The sequence below is a fragment of the Octopus sinensis genome, linkage group LG10 (genome assembly GCF_006345805.1).
Source record: "Octopus sinensis linkage group LG10, ASM634580v1, whole genome shotgun sequence".
Classification (NCBI taxonomy): domain Eukaryota; kingdom Metazoa; phylum Mollusca; class Cephalopoda; order Octopoda; family Octopodidae; genus Octopus; species Octopus sinensis.
Window position 1 is genome coordinate 84067459 of NC_043006.1, and position 13270 is coordinate 84080728.

The 13270-nt window shown below is 36.3% G+C and overlaps 1 protein-coding gene and 1 long non-coding RNA gene across 4 annotated transcripts in view; one reads left to right on the forward strand and one right to left on the reverse strand.

The window, feature by feature from the left end:
* LOC118765195 overlaps positions 1 to 7091 on the reverse strand; it is a 22979-nt gene extending 15888 nt beyond the window's left edge. Inside the window, exon 1 of the long non-coding RNA XR_005001058.1 lies at positions 6970 to 7091. This is a non-coding gene — a long non-coding RNA (uncharacterized LOC118765195). The remainder of the gene's footprint in view (positions 1 to 6969) is intronic.
* LOC115216587 (GTPase-activating protein skywalker-like) overlaps positions 1 to 13270 on the forward strand; it is a 95150-nt gene that overhangs the window by 11875 nt on the left and 70005 nt on the right. The gene's annotated exons all lie outside the window — the stretch shown is intronic.

Sequence of the window (13270 nt, forward strand, 5' to 3'; positions counted from 1 at the left end):
AGTGGGACTACGTTAAAATCATAAATGGTTAACACAAGATTTAACAGAATTAACATTGTATTCATTATAGATTATATCTATAAAGGAATTAAGATTATATCTATCAGATTATATTTTATAAGTGAATAAAGATTGTGTCTATTTGGGAAACAAGGGGAAGGAACAGATCTCCATGTGACAAATGTTTGAGGAGAGAAGCAAAAAGGATTGGAACTCTTTTTAATCCTTTAGCCTTTAAACTGGCCACATCCGACCCAAATGTTCTATTTGTTTTATGTTTAAACCAGCCTCTCACAACCATCCTAAAATGTCATTCTAAAAATAAACAATCACATCATCGAAATCTTGTAGCTATGAGATAATGTATGATTAATTCAAAACAATACGAATAAATAAACCTTATATTTGACAGAGTAATCTGACTGCTAAAGGATTAAAAAAAGGGACAACAATAGTGAAAGGATGAGAAGGCATAGACATGGCTGTAGCTGTGTGGTTTTAGGTTCAGTCTTGTTGCACGGCACCTTGGGAGAATGTCTCCTACTACAGACTCAAGCTGCTCACAGCCTTGTGAATGAATTTGGTAGACAGAAACTGAAACAAACCCATCATATACATATATGGATGAGTATGTGTGTACTGAGTGGAGGCACATGGCATAGTGGTTAAAGCAGCGGACTTACGCTTGAGGGATCGCGGGTTCGAATCTCAGACCGGGTGATGTGTGTGTTTATGAGTGAAACACCTAAGCTCCACATGGCTCTGGCAGAAGGTAATGGCGAACTTCTGCTGACTCTTTCGCCACAACTTTCTTTCACTCTTTCATCCTGGGTAATTCGTGACAGGAAGGGTATCTGACTGTAGAAGACTCTACGCCAACATATTGTAGTCTGACCCATGCAAGCATGTAAAAGACATTACCATAACACAAGATCTTCTGGCCGTAAATACAAGTGTTACAGCCTGTATGGTAATTCTATTAACCAAAATATATACAACTAGCACTATGATCCGGCAATGCTAGGTCATAGTGCTAGTGCATGCATATACAGCTGCGTGCGTGCGCACATACACGAGCGTACTGTTCAAATCTCCGGCCAATCACATACAGCTAACTGACATTCAATTGGCGTATCAAGTTTCAGGCATTTTGATTGGGTTTTGGATAGAAAGTTCTCAAAAAAGTCACTTCTATTGATCTTTTAATGGCTTTGCAGGGTGACTGGGGAAATGTAAAGATGTGCACGACCACCCTTGGACGGTTTTGAATGACCATAGAAAGTGCGAGCCCTCTAACTGAAAAATTGTGGCTTTGTATAAAGGATACACAAACACAGACATTTTGCCATTTATATATAGAGAGATTATACAGTTGATCTGAAAGAAGATAAAATTGAAATACAGTACACAAATAACGTAGTTTATTTATAATAAATTTATGATTTCATACTTTATTGCAGTATATTAAGATAACACAGTAATACCATTAATAGGAGAGGTTAGGAAGATAAGAGAGGGATGATGAAATAAAATATAACCAGATAGAATCTAATAATGAGTACCAGAAGGTATGAGGGAGTTTAATTTTCTGCAATAGTTTTATGGATATAAAAGTTTTATAAATTCATGGATGTAAATGATTAAAGATATATAAAAGGTCTATGGATATAGAAATAGATTTAAAAAATAGATAGGCAGATAAATAGACAGACAGATAAGCAGGTCAATAGTTGGATAGAATGATAGATATTTCTTTATTTTCTGTTTCTTTTTTTTGCTGCTGCTTTCGCAGATTCCCATGTTTCTGTTGCTATCTATTATCATGAATTTAAATTGGGAGCTTGCATCATAATGAACCTTTCATTAGCTGATCATGCAACCATGCATGCCACTCCTATGGATTTATTGCAGTTACTCTCTTGACAGAGCTTGCTGACCCTGGGTCTACCTCTTCCACAGGTTATCTTACTATACTCTAACCATGTTGCCTGAGATAAACCAATGCTTAATTCCAATTATACCATCACAGCATTGTATTTACAAGTACAGAATCATACATTTTTCCCCTTACAAAACCGTTTTAAAGTATCTTTTAAGAGGTGTATGATGGAACATACTAAATTTGTTCTTCTTCCACAAAATATAGGTGCAGATGGTGCTGTATGATTAAGAAATTTGCTTCTCAACCACATGGTTTTGGGTTCAGTCCTACTGCATGGTGTCTTGGACTAGTATCTTCTACTATAGCCTTGGGCTGACCAAAGCTTTCTGGGTTGATTTGGTTGATAGAAACTAAATGAAACCTGTCACACACACACACACACAAACATATTTGAAAAAGTGAATAGAAATGGCTTTTCTGATAATTTTTCCATTTTAATAATTAGATGTCTATAAACATTTAATTATATTGTTTGTTGTATTTTGGGATGGTCATTTTTGTTTTTCCAAATAAACACACACACATTCATTTACTACTGTTCTTATTTTAACTCATGTCCATCGTCCGGAAATCTTTCGTCACACATCTGTGACCTCTTCAGTGACACTTTTCGTTTTTGTGTGTGCTCTTGCTCCACTTACTCTGAGTAAGTGAAACAAGAGTGCGTGTTTATTTAGCAAAAAAAAAAAAAATGACCATCCCAAAATAAAACAATATCCATTTCAGCACACGATTTCATATCAGGAATTTTGCAACACATATTGATAAACGTAAAAACATTTAATTATTAAAGTAGAAAAATTTATCAGAAAACCCATTTCTATTAATTTAAAAAAAAATATATAATACTGTAGCAAGGACTTTCTATTTCTCATTCTACTATATATATAGATTGATAGATAGATATACACATATGTGTGGGTGTATGTATGTATATATTAGTTTGTGAGTGTGTGTTTGCTTGTGTCTCCTTGTGTTGACAATGTGTGAGTGTTGTAAATGAATGCCATTCCTAATATTCCATGCTGTGGAAACATGTCAGGCCATAAAGAGATATTAGCTTTCTTGGAAACATATAAGAGTCAGTGAGCGGGCAGATACGTTAGCACACCAGGCGAAATGTTTAGCGGTATTTCGTCTGCCGCTACGCTCTGAGTTCAAATTCCGACGAGGTCGACTTTGCCTTTCATCCTTTCCAGGTCGATAAATTAAGTACCAGTTATGCACTGGGGTCGATCTAATCGACTTAATCCCTTTGTCTGTCCTTGTTTGTCCCCTCTATGTTTAGCCCCTTGTGGGCAATAAAGAAATAGGAAACATATAAGAATCGGTGATAGGAAGGGTATCTGGTCATAGAAAATCCGCTGCATTAAACCTTGTCCAACCCATGTAAACATGGAAAAGTGGATGTTAAAATGATGATGATGCAACTTGTGAAAATAAAGGCATGTCATATACACCAGCAAATATGGCAGGTCCTAGACTATCTTGGAATATTACCCTAAATAGAGCAGATCCCTTTAAAGGGCAAATTTGTCTCTCCTCTGCCTTATAGACTTTCTTTTTACTGCGATTGTTATTACGGTTATTTAAACTTAACCTCAAGGCTTTGATCAAGTAGGCCTATGCTCAGAGACATTTCATGCATAACTATTCTGTCTTTATTTTTTTGTACTAGTGTATCTTAAACTATGTTATCAAGTATGTTTTCTTTTTCTGTTTTTTTTTTTATGAATGGCTAAGTGTTAGGATGGAGGCGCAATGCCCAAGTGGTTAGGGCAGCAGACTGTTGTACTCTTTCACCCCAACTTTCTCTCTCTTTCTTCCTGTTTCTTGAGAAAAGCTGCGATGGACTGGCGTCCCGTCCAGCTGGTGGGGAACACATACGCCACAGAAACCGGGAAACCGGGCCCATGAGCTAGGCTTGAAAAGGGCGCATAAATAAAAAAATAAAGTGTTAGGGTATTCAGCAGGTGACTGTAAGATCATGAGGTCTATTCCTGGCAGCACATTGTGTCCTTGAGCAAGACACTTTATTTCACATTGCTCCAGTCCTCTCAGCTGACAAAAATGAGATATAGTACCTGTATTTCAAAGGACCAGCCTCATCATATTCTGTGTCTCATTGACTCTCCCTAAGGACCATGTTAAGGGTATGTATGTCTGAGGAGTCCTCAGCCACTTACATGTTAATTTCATGAGTAGGCTGTTCCATTGATCAGATCAACTAGCACCCTCATCATTGTAACCAATGGGGTGTCAGCTTTTACAAATGATTTTTTTAACAATGAATTTTGAATTAAAAGTGGTTTCTATTTTATTAAATTTGAGAATTCAATGAAATAATTGCAAATATGGTTGTTGGTGCTGTAGTTATAATTGTTCAGTTTTTAGTCAACCCTTATCAAGCAGATTTTTGCTTAACCCCTTTAGCATTTAAATTGGCCATATCTAGCCCTATTTTATGTTTAAACTAATCAGATCCAGCCTATCACACCTTCCCTACAATGTCATTCTAAACCTAAACATCAAGATCTCAAAACTATGAGACAAAGCATGATTAATTCAAACCGATGTGAATAAATAAGCATTACATAAGACAGAATAATCTGAATGCTAAAGTGTTAAAGGGTTTCATGATTTGAGGAGGATTTGGCTGCTATTTCTAACAAGTTGAGTAACCATATATATTCTATATTCTAACAAGTTGAGTAACCATATATCCTGGCTTGTTTCAACAGCTGTTCTTCTGGAAATATCCTAATACTGGAATAATAACAATAATAATGATGATAATAGTAGCAATCCACCACAAAATCTACCTGTTTGTGCGCAAATCCATTTCCACAGGTGTTACACTGTTCTTGAGAATAGCATACAAAAGTCTTTTTTTTTTTTTTTGTTGATAATAGCTGGAAATTAAGTACTTGATTAACTTAATAAATGGCAGGTGTTTTTTGTTTTTCTTTTTTTCTAAAGACTTTCAACTTGCTGGAGATAAAAGCTAGGAGTCTTGATTTTTATCTTTGATATTTCTTTGCTTGCAACAATTCCTCAATACTTCAATTAAACATTTTCTGTACTTCAGCAAGACAGAATGGTAGTTGACAACTTTGCAGAACTGTTATTCTCTTGGCTTTTTTTTTTTTTGTCATTTGCACAGAAAGACAATTTTTTAAAGCAACCTAACTGAAATATGGAAATTATATTTTTACCTAGTAGGTAACAAAAAAAAAAAAGAAAAGAATCAAGGAAAAATAGAAAATTTTAACTTGATGGCAGATGTTTTTATAAAAAGAAATGCAAAAAAAAAAGCATTTGAGATAAAAAGTTCACCTGGATTTTCTATGCCTTTCCCATCACCAACCCTCATCTGTTTTCATGTAACATGTTATTTTATCATGTCCAGACATGTTTTCATGGAAGATTGAAAATGAGAGACACAACTTTATGATGTTGGTATTTGTTTACAATTATTACATGTATGTATATTTCTGGAGTGACAAGTTCAAAGAAGTTATGTCTGGCCACTTAGAATGAAGAACTCAGAGATAAATCTGTGAGTGAATACATAGTTAATACATAACCATTAATCCAATGAAATATATTTCATCTCAGCATATCTCAGAGGTCTCGGTCTTTGTCATTTCCTCTGTGAGGCCCTACGTGCCACCAGCACAATATCACAACTACAATAACCATACGCTTTTTATTCTGATGTTGATATCATCATCATCATCATATATATATATATATATATATATATATATATACACACACACACACATACATATATGTTTATAAGAGTGTTGTAATTCGCTTGAAGCATTGTAATATTGAAAAAGGGAAAATAGGAAAGCTTCTGACAATGCAGACTTTCTGCATTGTGAGAAGCTTTCTTTTTTTTCCTTCATACACACACACGCACATGATACCCAGTAGGTAACAAACAACCTTTTAAACTTGGTAGCAGTTTTTCTTCTTTTGAGGAAGCTCAAATTAATTTTCTCGAGTGTTTCACATTGTTGAAACAAAGTAGTTTATTTAGATAAGCTAATTTAGTTTCCAAGTAAATATTGGCTAAAACAGTTATGTGCAGTATGACATTGCATGAATGGAGTTTTCATTAAGACAATAATCTATAAATAGTAAAATACTATGAAACAGGGCTAATACTATTTTTCAGTGTGTGTGTGTGAGTGTGTGTGTAAATTCTTTATATATTATATATTTGGTCTTCATGCACAGGTATCAAACATTGGGTGGAAAATCTTCCTCAGCTATGTGAGGTTCCTACCATGACGTTTCCATTGGGTTTGGTCAATGGTTTATGTCTTCCTATATCAAACAGCAGCTTCTATAATATCATCATCATCATCATCATCGTCCTTATTTTAATAAAAAGAATCAGTTGTCATCCATCATTGTATATTATTTTCCTCTGTAATTAACACTACTCAATGCTTTTTCTCCAATTTCTTATAATAAATGACTACATAGGCGTAGGAGTGGCTGTGTGGTAAGTAGCTTGCTTACCAACTACATGGTCCCGGGTTCAGTCCCACTGCATGGCACTTTGGGCAAGTGTCTTCTACTATAGCCTCGGGCTGACCAAAGCCTTGTGAGTGGATTTGGTAGGCGGAAACTGAAAGAAGCCCGTCGTATATATGTGTGTGTGTATATATATATATATATATATATTATATATATATATATATGTATATATATGTATGTATGTGTGTGCATGTGTGTATGTGTCTGTGTTTGTTCCCCCAACATCGCTTGACAACCGATGCTGGTGTCTTTATGTCCCCGTAACTTAGTGGTTCGGCAAAACAGCTCAATAGAATAAGTACTAGGCTTACAAAGAATAAGTCCTGGGGTCATTTGCTCGACTAAAAGCAGTGCTCCAGCATGGCTGCAGTCAAATGACTGAAACAATTAAAAGAGTAAAAGAGTAAGAGTACCTAGTTAAGTCTATGTTTAGTCAGAGTAACCAATGCTTTCACATCCACTAAGGGTTTAACCCTATGGACGTCTCGTCAGACTCTAAAAGCCGAAGACAAATGTAACTATTCACCTCTGGGAGGCAGGGATCTGTTATGGTCATTTGGTCAGTAAGTCACCAAAGAATAAATACTCCAAGGTCAGTGCGGACAGATTATCTCCTTCAGACCAGTTCATCTGGGCCAAAAGAGAGGGAACAGGATGTTTTCCTTGGGGTGCTATTAGATCATAAGGACCCTTCCAGGTCTAATTGGACAACAGGGAATCCCATGCTTGCAGCAGGTAGCATTTGGATGCAAGGGCTGTATCCATTTCATTTTGCTTTTAGAGACTGACGAGACGTCGATGGGGCGAAGCCTTTTGAGGATACGAAACCATTGGTCGCTGTATCACCAGACAGACATAACTACATATGAATACATTACTGCTTATGCTTTAGACTGTGCTTCTTTTTCAGATATATGATACATTGACTATGTGTGTGTGTGTATAATGTGTGTATGTGTAGTTGCTTGACCTAGTGGTTAGGTTGCTGCACTTACAATTGTGAGATCGTGGTTTCGATTCCCAGACTGGGCAGTGCATTGTGTTCTTGATCAAAACACTTCATCTCACATAAGTCAATCATTTCAACATCTGATGTGCAGCACACTTGTGCACACAATATCGATTTGACAGAGGGAGTGAGTTTATGGGAAAACAAGCATTTGATTACTATAAACAAATCTGTGTGATTGTTCAGCAAAAAGTTGAGGAACCCTCATCTGTCATGTAACAACAAGAGAATCCATAATAGATATATATTATTTGTTTCGGTTATTGGACTGCATCCATATATAAAAACACATGCATACAAGAGGTTTCAACATGGTTTCTATCTATTACATTCATTTACAATGCACAGGTCACTCTGAGCCCATAGTAGAAGACACTTGCCCAAGGTGCCATGTGGTGGCATTGAACCCAATACCATGTGGATGCAAAGTGAGTTTCTTAACCACATAGCCATGCCTGCATCAAGAAACAGAGTATGTGTGTATTTTCGTGTTTATCCGGCGCCCTAGTGCTAGGGTACTGGACATGTTTAAAAATGCTGTCTGGCACACTTTCATCGCATGGAGCTGATAGTGGCACATGAAAGCATATATTGTGTTTATTAAATAACTTGTGTATGTGTGTGTGTGTGTATGAATATATATATGTATGTGTATATGTGAAAATACGTATGTATATATGTGTGTGTGCATAGATGTATATATTGCTGTATGAAAAATAGATTGACCTGTACTTCACAGGGAACATCTTCATTTATTTTAATAAAGCATTTTGTTTAATGAGATTGGTCTATAACTAATTAAAAATAAATCTGAGCCATGATAAAAATCTCTGCAACGGGCATAATATATACTAATACAAAGATGTGTGTGTGTGTGTGTTTATAAACAATTGCAGTGGGGAAAGTGTTTATAAGCAATTTAAAAACACACAAAAACCATTAGATCCACTTCAACATTTAAATTTAATTTGCCAAAATATTATTGTCGCTGTGAAACTGTGACCTATTCACTGACAAAATTCCATGCTGCATATATATATATATATATATATACATACTTATATATATATATATATATATATATATATATGTATGTACAGTATGTATGTATGTACAGTATGTATGTATGTATGTATGTATGTATGTATGTATGTACAGTATGTATGTATGTACAGTATGTATGTATGTACAGTATATATGTATATGTATGTATATATGTACAGTAATCCCTCGACTATCATGGGTGTTACATTTCAAAACCCCCGTGATAGGTGACGATCCTCGAAGTAGAAACAGTACTGTATTTTTTTTTTAAATTTGTATATGTGTTATTTTATTATAAATGCAAAACAACACCACAGAAGAATTGACGTAAGCTTAACTAATAAGCTGCAGTAGGTAAACTGCGATATAGCAAAGGGTTACTGTATATGTATACATATATATATAAATGTATATTCATCATCATCATCATCATCGTTTAATGTCCACTTTCCATGCTAGCATGGGTTGGACGGTTTGACTGAAGTCTGGGGAGTCAGCGGCTGCACCAGTACTTGTATTGGCCATTTTCAGATGGTGCTTTTTACATACCACTGGCACAAAAGCCAGTCAGCGGGTACTGGCATCAGCCACATTCGGTCGGTGCTTTTTATGTGCCACTGGCATGTGAGCCAGTCAGGGGGAACTGGCCACAGCTATGATGTTGATTTTACTTGACACTACAGGTCTTCTTAAGCATATCATATTGCCCAATGCATCAGTAGTATTCTTAACAGGGCCGGACATGTGTGGCTGCGATCTCACTTGAGTTGCCAGGTCTTCTCAATCACAGCATATCTCCAAAGGTCCTGGTCTCCTGTCATTGCCTCTATGAGGCCCAATGTTTGAAGGTCATGCTTCACCACCTCATCTCATGCCTTCCTGGGTCTACCTCTTCCACAGGTTCCGTCTACAGTTAGGGAGTGGCACTTCCTCACACAGCTGTCTTCATTCATACATAACAGATGACCACATGCCTCTCTTCCACACCACATTTGATGCTTCTTATGACCAACGTTTCTCTCAGGGCTAATTCTTTGACTGCGGCCATGCTGCAGCACTGCTTTTGGTCGAACAAATTGACTCCAGAACTTATTCTTTGTAAACCTAGTACTCATCTTGGTCTCTTTCGCCGAACCGCTAAGTCACAGGGATGTAAACAAACCAACGATGGTGGAGAGACAAATATATACACACACACACATATATACACGATGGGCTTCTTTTAGTTTCCATCTACCAAAATCCACTCACTAGGCCTTTTGTCAGCTTCAGGTTATAGTGGAAGACACTTGCCAAGGTGCCATGCATAGATCATTAGCCACTACACACATTTTTTTCTCTCCTTGTTTTTTCTGTGTCCCTTTCTGTAGAAGAGTGTAGGCTCAAAACGTAAAAGACTTTTTCTATTCCTGAGCATTATACTAATACATCTGTTTGCTTTGTACACCACTTGTCTTCGTCTTTTGTTTTTTTCGTAAACTCTCCTATATATATATATATGTATATCTTGAATTGTTGTCATGGTCACTGCCGGTGCCATGTTAATAGCACCTGTACATTGTAGTTGTGGTTGTTGCCAGTGCTGTGTAAATGACACCCACCCATGAGTCGTAGTTGTTGCTGGTGCCATGTAAATGGTACCTGTGCTTGTGGCACATAAAAGCACCCATTACATTCCTGACGTGGTTGGCATCATTAGGAAGGGCATCCAGTTGTAAAACCTGTGTCAAATCAGACTGGAACCCAGTGCAGCTCTCCGGCTTATTAGCTCCAGTGAAACTGTCTGACCCATGCCAGCGGATGTTAAATGATGATGATATATATATATATATATATACACACACACACACACATTATCACCATATTGTTTTATCATCATTTATATATACGAGGTCTGATCAATAAGTATTTGGACTGTTGCCATAGTAATGAAGCTAGAGCATGCAGAGTGAAGCTGCTTGGCAAAAATTGACCTTGAACTCTGCTGTGCATGCACACTAAGTTTTAATGTTCTAGCTCACTTCTGCTGTTTACAGCAGTGCTTGGTAGAAAGGTGTGTAGCGTGTGATTGCCACATTGGCCATGGCAGAGAAAATTGTCATAGCGATACCTGCTCAGAGGCCTACACAAAGTTGCAGAAAGTGTATGGAAAGGAATGTATGATTCGCACACATGTGTATGAGAGTTTCAGACGTTTCTAAGATGGTCGAAAAAATGTCAATATTGACGAACGTTCTGGGAGACCCAAAACCAGCAGAACTGAGAAAAACATTGCAGATGTGAGGAGAAATCGTTGAATTATCATCTGTGAGTTATCAGAGGATGTGTAGATTATTTATGGTTCAGTTCAGTCCATTATCACTGAAGATGTAGAAAAGATTATCAATGAAGATTTGGGTATGAGATGCGTGCCTGCACATTTTATGCCAAAACTGCTTTCAGCTGACCAAGAAGACAGTCGGGATTCAGTTGCACAAGATCTCCTTGATTGTGTCAAGAAAGATGAAAACTTTTTTCTGAAAATTGTGCATAGGACTCTGAGCAGGTATCGCCAAGCTTTTGGCAAAATTTGATGCAAATTCTCTGCTCAGCTTTCTGTCATGGTCAACACGACAATCACATGCTACACACTTTCCTTCCAAACACTGCTGTAAATAGCAGAAGTGAGCTAGAATGTTAAAACTTAGTGCATATGGACAGCAGAATTCAAGGTCAATCTGTGTCCAGTGGCTTTACTCTTTGTGCTTTAGCTTCATTACTATGGCAACAGTCCAGTTATTTATTGATCAGACCACATATATAGCATGCCAGCATGGAAAATGGATGTTAAATGATAACGATGATTATATATATATATATATGTGTGTGTGTGTGTATATATATATATATATATATATATATATATACAAGATAAGAAAATGGAGAAATACATCTAAATCAAATATCAATTACCAGATAATACTCAATCACATACTTTATTAAACCACCACACTGATTTGTTCTGCTTTTTATATTTAACCCTACAGTCTCTTATGTGGTGGTTTAATAAAGTATGTGATTGAGTATTATCTGGTAATTGATATTTGATTTAGATGTATTTCTCCATTTTCTTATCTTGTATTAGTAATTTGTGGTAAATCATTTTACCTTTGCCCATATAATACAGTAAATGAATTGATTGCATCGCAATCATTAACATTTATGTATTAACTTTGTTGGGTACTTCACTAGCAGTATATTGGATATACGTTATCCCAGAGAGGGTTGCATTTACAACCCCTATCTCAATTTGTGTGTGTATATATATATATATATATATATACCGGAGCAAGCACAAATGTGAAACAAGGTGGAAAATAAGAGTACTCAAATACCCAATACAGAAGTAGAGTGATATGCTTTATTTAAAAGCAGCAGAAATATAACAAAAGCTGTTACTCAGAGTTTCACGTTCCCGCTTGTCAGTGTATCCTTTAACTAGTTTTGATTATATGATTATTTCTGTTCTATCTTAACAAAATCTGTCCTGCGAACGAGAACCTGAAACTTTGAGTAACAGTTTTTGTTATATTTCTGCTGCTTTTAAATAAAGCATATATATATATTGTTGACTTTTACAAGGAGATGGCTAACAGTGACTTTGCAGTTTCAGTTTGCTTGTCATTATCAGTCTAATTATGGCAAGCAGGCAACAATTTTGAAGTCTCTATCAACATTTACTTTGTAAAAATTAATAACTCTGTACTATACAAAAAAAAAAGAAAAGAAGTATTGAGTAATTCTTCAGTCTAGTGTTAAACTGTTTTGATATTATGATGAGAATATAGAGGGGGAGGGAGGAAGAGAGAGAGAGAGAGAGAGAGAGAGAGAGAGAAAAGGCTGATAGACAGACAGAGTATTAAGTAAATGAAGTTTGTTAGATTTAATTCTTACAGATTAACTCTTCAGGGAGTGAAAGAATATTGTATAATGCAATTGAAACGGTTTTGTCCCATCCCTTGTAAAATACAAAAAAAAAAACAACAAAGAAACAAACAAATGAACAAACAGCTTTTTCACACTTGGAGACAGTTACCCTGTATTTTACAAGAATTCGGTGAAGTTGTCCTTGACAATTAAAGTGATACTAGTTGTTATGTTGATGTTGGTTTCAAAGAGAATGGTGGTGGTGTTGATGATGATGATAGTGGTGATGTAATTTATTTTCTTTCCTTCTTGTCCTGCATTCTTAAAGCTGACAGCTTACATTACTGCACCATGATGATACAAGTACTTTCGCTTCTGAAATTTCATACCAATTATAACCCGGTTGTTAAGTTCCTCACATCTGTGTGTGTGTGAGTGTGTGTGTTAATGGGAGGCATAACTAACTATCCAGTGCCTGTCCTTCCCATAGAATTTCAGTCACTGCTTTTTCCCTTTCTCCCTTTCTCTGGGACAAACGCTTGTCAACTAAGTTAAATTAGTTGCCAATGAACCCGTTAGACATGTAACAATGCTTTTATAAACTGTGAAGTTTTTAGTGTAGACGGTGACAGTTTGTCAGTTGACAAGAACCGTTTTAATGATGGCTAGCTGAAAGAAAAACAAAATGGTGGAGAGATTCCTGTTTGTGCTTTAGATCTGTGACAAATTTTTTGAAACAGTATTTCCAAATATCTCCTGGTACAGGCTTCCCAACCACAAAGTTCTGGATTCAGTCCCACTGTGTGGCACATTAC